This window comes from Triticum aestivum, chromosome 7D (assembly GCF_018294505.1).
Source record: "Triticum aestivum cultivar Chinese Spring chromosome 7D, IWGSC CS RefSeq v2.1, whole genome shotgun sequence".
Taxonomy (NCBI): Eukaryota; Viridiplantae; Streptophyta; class Magnoliopsida; order Poales; family Poaceae; genus Triticum; species Triticum aestivum.
This window is the reverse complement of record NC_057814.1, coordinates 184683226-184700451: the sequence shown is the minus strand read 5'-3', so window position 1 is coordinate 184700451 and position 17226 is coordinate 184683226.

Below are 17226 nucleotides of genomic sequence, written 5' to 3'. Positions count from 1 at the left end.
CTCGCATTAACATCAATTGATGGGCATCTCCATAGCCCGTTAATTAGCCTCATTGATGTGAGACTTTCTTCTTTTTGTCTTCCCACATAACCCCTACCGTCATACCTTATTCCACCATAGTCCTATATCCATGGCTTGCGCTCATGTATTGTGTAAGAGTTGAAAAGGCTGAAGCGCGTTAAAAGTATGAACCAATTGCTTGGCCAAAACCGGGGTCATACATGATATGAATATTTTGTGTGGGGAAGATGGAGCATAGCCAGACTATATGATTTTGTAGGGATAACTTGCTTTGGCTATGTTATTTTGATAAGACATAATTGCTTAGTTAGTATGCTTGAAGTATTATTGTTTTTATGTCAGCATTAAACTTTTATCTTGAATCATATCAAATCTGAACATTCATGCCACAATAAGAAGGATTATGTTGAGATTATGCCAAGTAGCATTCCACATCAAAAATTCTGTCTTTATCATTTACCTACTCGAGGACGAGCAGGAATTAAGCTTGGGGATGCCTAATACGTCTCCAACGTATCTATAATTTTTTATTGTTCCTTGCTATATTATATTCTGTTTTGGACATTATTGGGCTTTATTATACACTTTTATATTGTTTTTGGGACTAACCTATTAACTGGAGGCCAGCCCAGAATTGCTGTTTTTTTTGCCTATTTCAGAGTTTTGCAGAAAAAGAATATCAAACGGAGTCCAAACGGAATGAAACCTTTGGGAACGTGATTTTCGGAACGAACGTGATCTAGAGGACTTGGACCCTACGTCAAGACTTCAACCAGGAGGCCACGAGGTAGGGGGCGCGCCTACCCCCCCAGGCGTGCCCTCCACCCTCGTGGGCCCCCTGTTGCTCCACCGACGTACTCCTTCCTCCTATATATACCTACATACCCCCAAACTACCAAATACGGAGCCAAAAACCTAATTCCACCGCCGCAACCTTCTGTACCCGTGAGATCCCATCTTGGGGCCTGTTCCGGAGCTCCGCCGGAGGGGGCATCGATCACGGAGGGCTTCTACATCAACACCATAGCCTCTCCGATGGTGTGTGAGTAGTTTACCTCGGACCTTCGGGTCCATGGTAATTAGCTAGATGGCTTCTTCTCTCTTTTTGGATCTCAATACAATGTTCTCCCCTCTCTTGTGGAGATCTATTCGATGTAATCTTCTTTTGCGGTGTGTTTGTTGAGGTCGATGAATTGTGGGTTTATGATCAAGTTTATCTATGAACAATATTTGAATCTTCTGAATTCTTTTATGTATGATTGGTTATCTTTTCAAGTCTCTTCGAATTATCAGTTTGGTTTGGCCTACTAGATTGATCTTTCTTGCAATGGGAGAAGTGCTTAGCTTTGGGTTCAATCTTGCGGTGTCCTTTCCCAGTGACAGTAGGGGCAGCAAGGCACGTATTGTATTGTTGCCATCGAGGATAACAAGATGGGGTTTATATCATATTGCATGAGTTTATCCCTCTACATCGTGTCATCTTGCTTAAAGCGTTACTCTGTTCTTATGAACTTAATACTCTAGATGCATGCTGGATAGCGGTCGATGTGTGGAGTAATAGTAGTAGATGCAGGCAGGAGTCGGTCTACTTCTCTCAGACGTGATGCCTATATACATGATCATACCTAGATATTCTCATAACTATGCTCAATTCTGTCAATTGCTCAACAGTAATTTGTTCAACCACCGTAAATACTTATGCTCTTGAGAGAAGCCACTAGTGAAACCTATGGCCCCCGGGTCTATTTTCCATCATATTAATCTTCCAACACTTAGCTATTTCCGTTGCCTTTTATTTTGCTTTTATTTTACTTTGCATCTTTATCATAAAAATACCAAAAATATTATCCTATCATATCTATCAGATCTCACTCTCGTAAGTGACCGTGTAGGGATTGACAACGCCTTATCGCGTTGGTTGCGAGGATTTATTTGTTTGTGTAGGTGCGAGGCACTCGTGCGTGGCCTCCTACTGGATTGATACCTTGGTTCTCAAAAACTGAGGGAAATACTTATGCTACTTTGCTGCATCACCCTTTCCTCTTCAAGGGAAAACCAACGCAGTGCTCAAGAGGTAGAAAGCATGCCGAGAACCTCCCCCCTCGCCGAGAGTATGGCGCGACCTACCAGACGCCGACTGGTGGCATCCGCGGCCCAAGAGATCCAGAGTCGGCGGCTAGCAGCAGTCGGACTCGCATCACCATCGAGCGCGACCAAGATGGCCGCCCACGAGCAGTGGAACAACGGGACGACCGTCAGCCTCCCCCGCGCAGGGAGAGGCGCGTCTCCCCGCCAGCTATTGATCACCCGACTCTCGGCGGCCGGCTTGGCCCCCGTGAAGAAGTCGGAGAAAACGACGCCCGCCGTCGGATCGATTGCCTGAATCGTTCCCTGGCGCTAGAAGAAGAAGATGCGATCGACCCACCTTGTTTCGGCCCCAGCATCCGCGACGAGCCCTTCCCCAAAGGGTTCTTGCTCCCCAGAGACACGCCCAAGTACGAGGGCTCCGTGAAGCCGGAAGATTGGCTGGTTGACTACTCCACAGTAGTCAACATAGCAAACGGCAACAAGCGTGTTGCCGTGAAGTACGTTCCGCTCATGCTCTAGGGCACGGCCCGGACATGGCTGAACAGCCTCAAGCCGCACAACGTTAACAGTTGGCTGGACTTCACCGAAGTCTTCATCCGCAACTTCACCAGCACCTACAAGCGGCCGCCCAAGCCTCGCCAGCTCTCTCTGTGCGTCCAAGGCCCCACCGAGTCCACCCGTGACTACCTAACACGGTGGGCTGAACTGCGCAACTCCTGCGAGGGGGTGCACGAGGTGCAAGCCATAGAGTACTTCACCGCCGGGTGCCGAGAGGGCACCTTACTCAAGCACCGACTCCTCTGCGACGAGTAGGCCACCCTCGACGAACTGCTGATCATAGCAGACAAGCACGCCACTGCCGATTCCTCATTGAAGTCGGAGCTGCAAATAGATGTGTCCGGGAAGGTGCTTCCTCCGGCTCCTCGGACGTCGGCTGGTGACAGCAGTCAGCACCAGCAGCCGAACGACAACAAGCGCAGAGCCCCGCGGCCGCCTTCTACCAGTCGGCAGGTGGCGATAGTTGAAGACCAACAACTGGAGGGACAACCCCTCCCCAAGCGTCAGAAGGGCGGCAAGTCTGCTTGGTTGCCCGCCTTCTCTTATGAGCAAACCCTCGATTCACCCTGCAAGTTCCACAGCGGCGCGAAGCCATCCAACCACACCACCCGGAAGTGTCATTGGCTCACTCGAATCTCCAAGGACGAAGGACTGCTGCCTCCTCCACCGCCGCCTCCTGCTTAGCAGTAGCCAACCCGGCCAGTCGCCGCCATCCAAGACGAATTCCCTGAAGAACACGGAGCCTACGTCGTCTTCACCAGCCAAGCCGACGACAAGCACAGCCGACGTCAGCAACACTGAGAGGTGAATGCTGTCGCTTCTGAAGCCCCAGAATTCATGCATTGGTCCGAGAAGCCAATCAGTTGGAGCCGAGCTGACCACCCGGAGGTGATGCCTTCTCTGGGTTCCTATGCCTTAGTGTTGGATGCTACCTTTGCAACAGAGAGGCGAGCTGCTCGCTTCTCCCGGATCCTGATAGACAGCGGTAGCAGCATCAACATCCTTTACCGCGACACTATGGAGAAGTTGTGCATCAAAGAGAAGTAGCTCCACTAGGGATGGCAATGGGGCCACATACCTGCCAAGTCCGTGGGGATTTCATCTATTAGGGGGTGGGGATGGGCGAAAAACATCCCCATGGGGATATTTACCAAACTATTTTATTCCCCATAGGGTACAATGTGGATGGGGATGATATCCTATTCCCCAGACCCAATACCCATCAGGGACCCGGTTAGTAACTATGACACTGTGGTCAACCTTAAAATATCCATAAACAAACTTGAGAAAACAAAAAAAGCTCAGAAAAAAACGTGAAACCTATCTCACATCCTCACCTGAGCTGCCACCATGACCAAGAAGTCAATACGACCTAGATAGGTATTAGCAGGACAAGGACAACACCATGTATGTATGTTGATTGTAGGGTGTCATATTATGTATATGAGTATTTGTTTATGGGGATGGGGACCCTAATGGGGCCCCGTTCCCCAGTGGGGCATGGGTATGGGGAAATTTCATCCCCAGTCATGTAAATGGGGATGGGGATGGGATGATAGGGAATAGATGGGGATGGGGATGTTGTAGGTATCCCCATAGGGGATTGTCCCCATTGCCATCACTAAGCTCCAGCCCAGTCGGACTGTCTTCCACGGCATTGTATCTGGCCTTTCCTGTTCACCGATCGGCAAGATCAAGATAGATGTCCTCTTCGGAGACAAAGATCACTTCTGCCGCGAAGCAATTTGGTTTGAGGTGGTGGGCCTGGAGAGCCCATACCATGCACCGCTTGGCCGACCTGCCTTGGCCAAGTTCATGGTTGTACCCCACTACGCCTACCTCAAGATGAAGATGCCAGGAACCAAGGGCATTATCACCGTGTCTGGAGATTACAAGAAGCCGGACGCCTGTGCTGCTGCCAGTAGTCGGCTGGCCGACGCTGCCGAGAGGAAGCTCCTTGACCGGGTGGTGGCCATGGCCATCAAGCAGCCGGACCTGTCACCAGACCACAAGGAGTCGGAACCTCAGGGCTCCTTCCAGCCGGCCAAAGAAACCAAGAAGATTCCCTTGGACCCGAGCCACCCGAAGAAGTTTGCTGTCATAGGTGCTCACCTTGATAGCAAATAGGAAGGCGAGCTCGTCGATTTCCTCCGTGAGAATCGGGACATCTTCGCATGGTCTCCCAAATACATGCCGGGTGTTTCGACGGATTTCGCCAAGCACAAGCTACATGTTAGGGCAGATTCCAAGCCAGTCAAGCAACCCCTCCGCCGCCTGTCAGAAGAGAAGAGAAGAATTGTTGGTGAAGAGATAGCCCGGCTTCTAGCAGTCGGCTTCATTATGGAAGTGTTCTTTCCAGAGTGGCTTGCCAACCCAGTCCTTGTACTGAAGAAGAACAACAAGTGGCGTATGTGTATTGATTATACCAGCCTCAACAAGGCTTGCCCCAAAGATCCGTTTGCTTTGCCTCGGATTGACCAAGTGATAGACTCCACAGCAGGATGCGAGCTGTTGAGTTTTTTGGATGCCTACTCAGGATACCACCAGATCAAGTTGAACCTGGCCGACCGCCTGAAGACCGCCTTCATCACACCATTCAGAGCCTTCTGCTACCTGACCATGACATTCGGCTTGAGAAATGCCGGTGCCACCTTTCAGCGTTACATGCAGAAGTGCCTCCTCAAGCAACTCGGCAGAAATGCCCATGTCTATGTAGACGACATTGTGGTGAAGACGGAGAAGCGCGATACCCTCTTGAAAGATCTTAAGGAAACTTTTGAAAATCTGCGCCAGTTTCAAATCAAGCTCAACCTAGAGAAATGTGTCTTTGGAGTACCAGCTGGCCAACTCCTTGGCTTTCTGGTCTCAGAGCATGACCTTGAATGCAACCCTATCAAGATCAAGTCCATCGAGAGGATGGAGAGACCCACCCGACTGCGAGACGTCCAGAAGTTTACCGACTGTTTGGCATCCATCAACCGGTTCATCAGTCGGCTGGGCGAGAAGGCTCTTCCCCTGTACCAGCTCATGAAGAAAACCACTCACTTCGAGTGGAATGACAAGGGGGACGGAGCTTTTCTCCAACTCAAGAAGATGTTGATCACGCCACCTGTTATGGCCGCTCCGGCTGCTAAGGAGCCCATGCTCCTCTACATCGCCGCCACCAGCCGGGTGGTCAGCATAGACATAGTGGTAGAACGCCAAGAAGACGGCAAAGCACTGCCGGTCCATAGGCCTGTGTATTACTTGAGCGAGGTGCTGTCAGCCTCCAAGCAGAACTACCCCCATTACCAGAAGATGTGCTACGGCGTGCACTTTGCCGCCAAGAAGCTGAAGCCATACTTTCAAGAGCACCCCATCACGGTTGTCTACACCGCCCCGCTTGACAAGATCATAGGTAGCAGAGATGCCTCAGGCCGAGTGGCCAAGTGGGCCATCGAGCTGGCCCCCTACACCATCTTCTACCAGCCGCGCACCGCCATCAAGTCCCAAGCACTGGCCGACTTCCTCGTCGACTAGGCCGAGACCTAGTACCTACTGCCAGCACCAGATTCCACCCATTGGCGGATGCACTTTGATGGCTCGAATATGTGCACCGGCTTGGGAGCCGGCATCGTCCTCACCTCTCCCAAAGGCGACAAGCTCAGATACGCGTTGCAAATCCACTTCGCCGCCTCCAACAACGTAGTCGAGTATGAGGCGCTCGTACACGGACTCCGGCTGGCCAAAGAGCTCGGCATCTGCCGGATCCTATGTTATGGCGACTCAGACTTGGTGGTCCAACAGTCATCTGGCGACTGGGTCGCCAAGGATGCAAACATGGCGAGCTACCGCTTCCTCGTCTAGCAACTCAGCGGATATTTTGAAGGGTGTGAGTTCCTTCACGTGCCACAGAACGACAACGAGCAAGCAGATGCCCTGGCATGGATCGGCTCCACCCAGCAAGCCATACCAGCCGACGTCTCCCTTCAGCGCCTCCTCAAGCCGTCTATCAAGCCTTCACCAGAATCAGAGTCCATCTTCGTGCCCACTGCTCCCGGAACAGTCGGATCCGACTCGGGGGCTGCAGCAGCCGGCTCGGGGACTTCGTGAAGGAAATATGCCCTAGAGGCAATAATAAAGTTATTATTTATTTCCTCATATCATGATAAATGTTTATTATTCATGCTAGAATTGTATTAACCGGAAACATAATACATGTGTGAATACATAGACAAACATAGTGTCACTAGTATGCCTCTACTTGTCTAGCTCGTTGATCAAAGATGGTTGAGTTTCCTAGCCACCATGAGTTGTCATTTGATTAATGGGATCACATCATTAGGAGAATGATGTGATTGACTTGACCCATTTCGTTAGCTTAGCACTTGATCGTTTAGTTTACTGCTATTGCTTTCTCCATGACTTATACATGTTCCTATGACTATGAGATTATGCAACTCCCGAATACCGGAGGAACACTTTGTGTGCTACCAAACGTCACAACATAACTGGGTGATTATAAAGGTGCTCTACAGGTGTCTCCGATGGTGTTTGTTGAGTTGGCATAGATTAAGAATAGGATTTGTCACTCCGATTGTCGGAGAGGTATCTCTGGGCCCTATCGGTAATGCACATCACTATAAGCCTTGCAAGCAATGTGACTAATGAGTTAGTTATAGGATGATGCACTACGGAACGAGTAAAGAGACTTGCCGGTAACGAGATTGAGCTAGGTATTGAGATACCGACGATCGAATCTCGGGCAAGTAATATACCGATGACAAAGGGAACAACGTATGTTGTTATGCGGTTTGACCGATATAGATCTTCGTAGAACATGTAGGAACCAATATGAGCATCCAGGTTCCGCTATTGGTTATTGACCGGAGACGTGTCTCGGTCATGTCTACATAGTTCTCGAACCCGTAGGGTCCGCACGCTTAAAGTTCTGTGACGATCAGTATTATGAGTTTTTGTGTTTTGATGTACCAAAGGTAGTACGGAGTCCCGGATATGATCACGCACATGACAAGGAGTCTCGAAATGGTCGAGACGTAAAGATCGATATATTGGACGACTATGTTCGGACACCGGAAGTGTTTCGGGAGGTTTTGGACATGTACCGGAGTACCGGGGGGTTACCGAAACCCCCCAGGGAGTATATTGGGCCTAATGGGCCCTAGTGGGAGAAGAGGAAGGGCGGCCAGGGCAGCCGCGCGCCCCTCCCCCTCTAGTCCGAATTGGACAAGGAGGGGGGGCCCTTTCCTTCTCTCCCTTCCTTCTGCTCTCCTACTCCTACTTGGAAGGGGGGAGTCCTACTCCCGGTGGGAGTAGGACTCCTCATTGGGCGTGCCATAGGAGGCCGGCCCCCTCCCCCTCCTCCACTCCTTTATATACGGGGAGGGGGGCACCCCTTGGAGACACAACAATTGATCATTGATCTCTTAGCCATGTGCGGTGCTCCCCTCCATCATAATCCACCTCGGTCATATCGTAGCGGTGTGATACATCTCCAACGTATCTATATTTTTTGATTGTTCCATGCTATATTATATTCTGTTTTGGACATTATTATACACTTTTATATTATTTTTGGAACTAACCTATTAACCGGAGGCCCAGCCCATAATTGTTGTTTTTGCCTATTTCAGAGTTTTGTAGAAAAAGAATATCAAACGGAGTCCAAACGGAATGAAACCTTCGGGAACGTGATTTTTGGAACGAACGTGATCCAGAGGACTTGGACCCTACATCAAGTAAGCAACCAGGAAGGCACGAGGTAGGGGGCGCGCCTACCCCCTAGGCGCGCCTACCCCCCTAGGCGCGCCCTCCACCCTCATGGGGCCCACGTTGCTCCACCGACGTACTTCTTCCTCCTATATATACCTACGTACCGCTAAACTACCAGATACAGAGCCAGAAACCTAATTCCACCGCCGCAACCTTCTGTACTCGTGATATCCCATCTTGGGGCCTTTTCCGGAGCTCCGCCGGAGGGGGCATCGATCACGGAGGGCTTCTACATCAACACCATAGCCTCTCCGATGATGTGTGAGTAGTTTACCTCAGACCTTCGGGTCCATAGTTATTAGCTAGATGGCTTCTTCTCTCTTTTTGGATCTCAATACAATGTCCCCCCTCTCTTGTGGAGATCTATTCGATGTAATCTTCTTTTGCAGTGTGTTTGTTGAGACCGATGAATTGTAGGTTTATGATCAAGTTTATCTATGAACAATATTTGAATCTTCTCTGAATTCTTTTATGTATGATTGGTTATCTTTGCAAGTCTCTTCGAATTATCAGTTTGGTTTGGCCTACTAGATTGATCTTTCTTGCAATGGGAGAAGTGCTTAGCTTTGGGTTCAATCTTGCGGTGTCCTTTCCCAGTGACAGTAGGGGCAGCAAGGCACGTATTGTATTGTTGCCATCGAGGATAACAAGATGGGGTTTATATCATATTGCATGAGTTTATCCCTCTACATCATGTCATCTTACTTAAAGCGTTACTCTGTTCTTTTGAACTTAATACTCTAGATGCATGCTGGATAGCGGTCGATGTGTGGAGTAATGGTAGTAGATGCAGGCAGGAGTCGGTCTACTTGTCTCGGACGTGATGCCTATATACATGATCATACCTAGATATTCTCATAACTATGCTCAATTCTGTCAATTGCTCAACAGTAGTTTGTTTACCCATCGTAATACTTATGCTCTCGAGAGAAGCCACTAGAGAAACCTATGTCCTCGGGTCTATTTTCCATCATATTAATCTTCCAACACTTAGCTATTTTTATTGCCTTTTATTTTACTTTGCATCTTTATCATAAAAATACCAAAAATATTATCTTATCATATCTTTCAGATCTCACTTTCATAAGTGACTGTGAAGGGATTAACAACCCCTTTATTGCGTTGGTTGCGAGGATTTTATTTGTTTGTGTAGGTGCGACGGACTCGTGCGTAGCCTCCTACTAGATTGATACATTGGTTCTCAAAAACTGAGGGAAATACTTACGTTGCTTTACTGCATCACCCTTTCCTCTTCAAGGGAAAACCAACACAGTGCTCAAGAGGTAGCACGGTGCTTAGGCGAAGCCTGCGTCGGTAACTTCATCAACACCATCACCACGCCGTCGTGCTGACGAAGCTCTTCCCCGAAGCTCTACTGGATCGTGAGTTCGCGGGACGTCACCGAACTGAACGTGTGCTGAACACGGAGGTGCCGTATGTTTGGTACTGAGGATCGGTCGATCGTGAAGACGTACGACTACATCAACAGCGTTGTCATAATGCTTCCGCTTACGGTCTACGAGGGTACGTAGACGACCCTCTCCCCTCTTGTTGCTATGCATCACCATGATCTTGCGTGTGCGTAGGAATTTTTTTGAAATTACCACGTTCCCCAACAGTGGCATCCGAGCCAGGTTTATGCGTAGATGTTATATGCACGAGTATAACACAAGTGAGTTGTCGGCGATACAAGTCATACTGCTTACCAGCATGTCATACTTTGGTTCGGCGGTATTGTTGGATGAAGCGGCCCGGACCAACATTACGCGTACGCTTACGCGAGACTGGTTCTACCGACGTGCTTTGCACACAGGTGGCTGGCTGGTGTTAGTTTCTCCAACTTTAGTTGAACCGAGTGTGACTACGCCCGGTCCTTGAGAAGGTTAAAACATCACTAACTTGACGAAATATCGTTGTGGTTTTGATGCGTACGTAAGAACGGTTCTTGCTCAGCCCGTAGCAGCCACGTAAAACTTGCAATAACAAAGTAGAGGATGTCTAACTTGTTTTTGCAGGGCATGTTGTGATGTGATATGGTTAAGACATGATGGTATATTTTATTGTATGAGATGATCGTGTTTTGTAACAGAGTTATCAACAACTTACAGGAGCCATATGGTTGTCGCTTTATTGTATGCAATGCAATCGCCCTGTAATTGCTTTACTTTATCACTAAGCGGTAGCGATAGTCATAGAAGCAATAGTTGGCGAGACGACAACGATGCTACGATGGAGATCAAGGTGTCGCGCCGGTGACGATGGTGATCATGACGGTGCTTTGGACATGGAGATCAAAGGCACAAGATGATGATGGCCATATCATATCACTTATATTGATTGCATGTGATGTTTATCTTTTATGCATCTTATTCTGCTTTGATTGACGATAGCATTATAAGATGATCTCTCACTAAATTTCAAGGTACAAGTGTTCTCCCTGAGTATGCGCCATTGCCAAAGTTCGTCGTGCCGAGACACCACGTGATGATCGGGTGTGATAAGCTCTACGTTCACATACAACGGGTACAAGCCAGTTTTGCACACGCAGAAATACTCGGGTTAAACTTGATGAGCCTAGCATATGCAGATATGGCCTCAGAACACTGAGACGGAAAGGTCGAACGTGAATCATATAGTAGATATGATCAACATAGTGATGTTCACCATTGAAAACTACTCCATTTCACGTGATGATCGGTTATGGTTTAGTTGATTTGGATCACGTGATCACTTAGATGATAAGAGAGATGTCTATCTAAGTGGGAGTTCTTAAGTAATATGATTAATTGAACTTAAATTTATCATGTACTTAGTACGTGATAGTATTTTGCTTGTCTATGTTGTTGTAGATAGATGGCCCATGCTGTTTTTCCGTTGAATTTTAATGTGTTCCTTGAGAAAGCAAAGTTGAAAGATGATGGTAGAAATTACATGTATTGGGTCCGTAACTTGAGGATTATCCGCATTGCTGCACAGAAGAATTACGTTCTGGAAGCACCGCTGGGTGCCAGGCCCGCTGCAGATGCAACTGACGACGTTAAGAACGTCTGGCAGAGCAAAGCTGATGACTACTCGATAGTTCAGTGTGCCATGCTTTACGGCTTAGAACCGGGACTTCAACGACGTTTTGAACGTCATGGAGCATATGAGGTGTTCTAGGAGTTGAAGTTAATATTTCAAGCAAATGCCCGGATTGAGAGATATGAAGTCTCCAATGAGTTCTACAGCTGCAAGATGGAGGAGAATAGTTCTGTTAGTGAACATATACTCAAAATGTCTGGGTATAATAATCACTTGATTCAACTGGGAGTTAATCTTCCGGATGATAGTGTCATTGACAGAATTCTTCAATCACTGCCACCAAGCTACAAGAGCTTCGTGATGAACTATAACATGCAAGGGATGGATAAGACAATTCCCGAGCTGTTCGCAATGCTAAAGGCTGCGGAGGTAGAAATCAAGAAGGAGCATCAAGTGTTGATGGTCAACAAGACCACCAGTTTCAAGAAAAAGGGTAAAAGGAAGAAGAAGGGGAACTTCAAGAAGAACAACAAACAAGTTGCTACTCACGAGAAGAAACCTAAGTCTGGACCTAAGCCTGAGACTGAGTGCTTCTACTGCAAACAGACTGGTCACTGGAAGCGGAACTGCCCCAAGTATCTGGCGGATAAGAAGGATGGCAAGGTGAACAAAGGTATATGTGATATACATGTTATTGATGTGTACCTTACTAAAGCTCGTAGTAGCACCTGGGTATTTGATACTGGTTCTGTTGCTAATATTTGCAACTTGAAACAGGGACTACGGATTGAGCGAAGATTGGCTAAGGACGAGGTGACGATGCGCGTGGGAAATGGTTCCAAAGTCGATGTGATCGCCGTCGGCACGCTACCTCTACATCTACCTTCGGGATTAGTTTTAGACCTGAATAATTGTTATTTGTTATTTGGTGCCAGCGTTGAGCATGAACATTATATCTGGATCTTGTTTGATGCGAGACGGTTATTCATTTAAATCTGAGAATAATGGTTGTTCTATTTATATGAGTAATATCTTTTATGGTCATGCACCCTTGAAGAGTGGTCTATTTTTGTTGAATCTCGATAGTAGTGATACACATATTCATAATGTTGAAGCCAAAAGATGCAGAGTTGATAATGATAGTGCAACTTATTTGTGGCACTGCCGTTTGGGTCATATTGGTGTAAAGCGCATGAAGAAACTCCATACTGATGGACTTTTGGAATCACTTGGTACTTGCGAACCATGCCTCATGGGCAAGATGACTAAAACGCCGTTCTCCGGAACAATGGAGCGAGCAACAGATTTGTTGGAAATCATACATACTGATGTATGTGGTCCGATGAATATTGAGGCTCGCATCGGGTATCGTTATTTTCTCACCTTCACAGATGATTTGAGCAGATATGGGTATATCTACTTTATAGCGACCCGACCTCAGGCGGTCAAGTCTCTGTGCTTCAGTGTCATCCCTGGATCGGTAATGCTGACACACACAATACTCGAATGGATTTATAACAGAGCAGCAATCACACACTTATTACATCGAATGTCTCCAAAGAGAACTTATTACAATAAATATGGCTTAAGGCCATCTAAAACGATAACAGCGGAAGGCTTGGAAGATAAAGTGAGTCCATCAACTCCAACGGCATAGCTGAGTGCAAGACAACGGCCTAGCGAACCTTACTCCTCGTCTGAAAAGTCTGCAACATAATACGTTGCAGCCCGAAAACGGGTCAGCACATGGAATATGCTAGCAATGCAACACAGTAGAGCAATGAACAGATAAATTCTATCACTACATGCATATATGGCTGGTGGAGGCTCTATGGTTATATTGTTTTGCGAAAAGCCAAATTTTCCCTACAACAAAGGAATAAATTTTATTTAACTATCATGGTGGTCGAAACATCATTGAGAAGGTTCCTCCAACTCAATCCCAATTAAAGTAATCATTTAACCCAACAAATTAATTTAGAGTGATGAGATCAAATCAATAATTCAAGTACCAGATACTCAAGATGTCCATAATCGGGGACACGACTAACCATGATTAGTTTATACACTCTGCAGAGGTTTGCGCACTTTTCCCCACAAGACTCGATCTCCTCCGTTGGATTTCTCGCACTACATGGTGTTTGAGAAATGGATGACCGAGACACAGTCTTTCAGAAGCATTAACTCTTTACTCTGGGTGGACAGTTACACCTACTTTCCCTCTACATATGCTAGCCCACCATTGAAAGAGGTCGCACAACATACTCAACTATGCCAGAGCCCATAATGGCTTGTGGCTGCACACGGAAGTTTCTAGCATGAATAATCTTCTGATCCCTTTGAGCCTGGGTGGCGGACCGTAGGATGATCACACGGGTACTCCGGGATATCCTAGGACAACACTGGATTCTCCAGGTGCCCACAAGCAATCCACCCAGATGTGTATTAAAGTTGCCACCTTAAGTTGAACCATTAATTAAAAAACTCACATCTGTCATGGATACGCTCACCCAATCCACGTCTACTAGCATAGCATGGCAAAAATAAGCATAACGTAGAAGTAACTCCCAAGGGTTTGATAATAAAACAGGTAATAGGTTCTACCTCATCATCTACTTCCCAAATACCCACAAGTTAAACACATCCTAATCATGCAGTGTTTGAGGATTGTAGCTAATGCATAAAAACTGGGTATGAAAGGGGTATGTTCAAAGTGTTACTTGCCTTGCTGACGATCTGCAAAACCTAGTGACTCGTAGTAGCACGCTTCGCACTCCGGGAATTCTATCGCAAACAAACAATAGCATACATAAGCAATCAAGCAAAGATGCACGGGTAAAACTCAAATAGGAAGATCTAACCAGAAAGTTCAACTTAAGAACTCTCGTTGCAAAAAGAATCAAATCAAACGGAGTAACGAAACTCAAACTGCGTAAGAAAGAAGATCCGATTACTAATCTGGACTAAAGTCAAATTTTACAGTACCAAAATCTTGTTCAAGTTGGTTAAACAGAAAGAGGGCTTCGAGACAAAGATCTAGGCTCTTGAATTGCCTGATTCCGATAAACGAGCGAGAAGATATACTAGATCGAAGATTAGGGCAGAAATCGCGATCAAAAATAATCGCGGAAACACCCTGGAAAAAGAAAATTGACGAACAGGCTAACGAACGAACGTTCGCTGTCTGCGGCTAACGGGTGAACGGTGTTCGTTAAAACGAACGTACGGACGAACTCCGCAAAATAAGTAAACCGACGGAAAAACCGAACCGATCTAATAACTTAAACCGGAAACTAAAAAAAACCGGGGTTAACCGTGGAAAACCGACCAGTCAACGGCGAGATCCGACGCGGCGGCGGCGGGAGGTGGCGCGGTGGCGGAAGGCGGCGCGGCGGCGCGCGACAGCCGCAGCAGCGGCGGCGGCGCTTGCTGGCGGCGGCGGGGCAGCGCTAGGGTTCGGGAGGCGGCACGCGGGCGGGCTGAGGGGGCGGGGTGGGATGCGGGGCGGCTTATAAGAGGGGGCCGGCCTGAAGAGTCCGGGCCGGTTACGGCCCGTAGGTCGGTCACTTTTTTTTTGAAATAAATTCCGACGCACAGAAAAAGAAAGAAAAGGAATACTAAACAGACTCCAGAAATCCCGAAATAAATTTTCCCCGTCCTCTAAAAGTATGGTGGACAAAGTGAACATTTATTTGGGCCTATAATGCAATTTTGAAAAACGCGTATTTTTCCTAATTCAAATAAACTTGCAATAAAAACCAAATAAAATAATTTATTTGATTTTAATATTTTTCCTCCAATATTTCATTTATTTTGGAGAAGTCATATTATCTCCTCTCATATATTTTAATATGAAATATTTTCGGAGAGAAAAATCATTAAAACCAAAATGATCCTTGCTTCAATATTTGATAAAATTCAAATATGAAAATCGTGAAATCCCCAACTCTCTCCGAGGGTCCTTGAGTTGCTTAGAATTTCAAGGATCGCAAAAAGAAAATGCAATAAAATAAGATATGCATGAATGACCTAAGTATAACATTCCAAATTGAAAATTTGGGATGTTACAAACCTACCCCCCCTTAAGATGAATCTCGTCCTCGAGATTCGGGTTGGTTAGAAAATAGGTGTGGATGGTCTTTGAGTAAATCATCGTCTCGTTCCCAAGTGGCCTCGTCCTCAGTATGGTGGCTCCACTGAAATTTGCAAAACTTGATAACCTTGGTGCGGGTAACTCGACTGGCAAACTCGAGAATCTTGACAGGTTTCTCCTCATACGTCAAATCACTATCCAACTGAATTGCTTCAAGGGGCACTGTATCTCTCAGAGGAATATCGGCCATCTCTGCATGGCACTTCTTCAACTGGGAAACGTGAAACACATCATGAACTCCTGACAGTCCTTCGGGTAACTCCAACTTGTAGGCAACCTCTCCCATGCGTTCCAAAACACGATACGGTCCCACAAATCTCGGGGCTAACTTTCCCTTGACTCCAAAACGCTTAACTCCTCGCAGAGGAGACACTCGCAGATATGCTCGGTCTCCAATTTCATAGACTACCTCCTTGCGTTTTGAATCTACATAACTCTTCTGTCGGGACTGAGCTACTTTCAGTCTATCTCGAATCAGCTTAACCTTCTCTTCAGACTCCTTAATCAAATCTGGTCCAAACAACTGGCGGTCTCCAACCTCATCCCACATCAATGGTGTTCGGCATCTTCTTCCATACAGTGCTTCGAATGGTGTCATCTTCAAACTGGCCTGGTAGCTGTTGTTGTAAGAGAACTCTGCGTAGGGCAAGTTGTCATCCCAACTAGATCAATAATCCAACGCACAAGCTCTTAACATCTCCTCCAGAATTTGATTGACTCTCTTGGTCTGTCCATCAGTCTGCGAGTGAAAAGCGGTGCTGAACTCTAGCCCGGTGTCGGGCATTGGGTGTGACATATGCCAATGGATGGCTTATCATGGTGGGAGCGAGTAGAACGTCGCCGGTGCCTGGAAGCGGGATGAGGCGTAGACACGAACGCCGGCGCACTTTACCCAGGTTCGGGGCTCTCCTAGGAGATAACACCCCTAGTCCTGCTCTGCGGGGTCTCCGCATGATCACTAAGGCACAAGTGAATACAATGGTGCTCCTCGAGCTGTATGCTAGAGATGGGAGAAGGCAAGGCTAGCTTCCTCCTTTCTCTATAGGTTGGTCTAGTTCTAACAGGTTTGGAACCCTTTGCATGGGTGCCCTGGGGGGTTTATATAGGCCTACCCCCAAGGGTACAATAGTAATCTGGCCGATGTAGGACCCCGCTGTCAGTCTCTCTTGCCGCCGGCTTCTCCGCCGACTGCTGGGGCCCGCCGAATGGTCCGGTACGGGGCCGACAGGCCGTCTCCGCCGCTCTCGGGTCTTGTCGGCTGCTGATCACTGTAGCCGTGATGTTAATGACGCAGGCTTGGTCAGGAGAGCGTGGCTACAGCCCCCGCCGCCTGGCGGGCGATTACTGTAGCCACTCTGCGTCTCGTCTGGTTAATGGCGCATGGGGTCCGAGGAAGGGGACGGCCGACTGCTGGAGGCCGACCTCCCTCGGATCCGACTGGTGGGGCTCCAACCATCTTCCGGGCTCTCGCTGATTGGTGGGACCCATCGTCCCCGGGCCGTACCGATAGGCCATCGTGGGAGCAGGGCCCCGCCTACTTGTGCTGACGCCAGGGGCGGAGTGGCAACAGTGCCACGCCGGGCGGAGATCTCCGCCGGTACTGTGCATTGTGG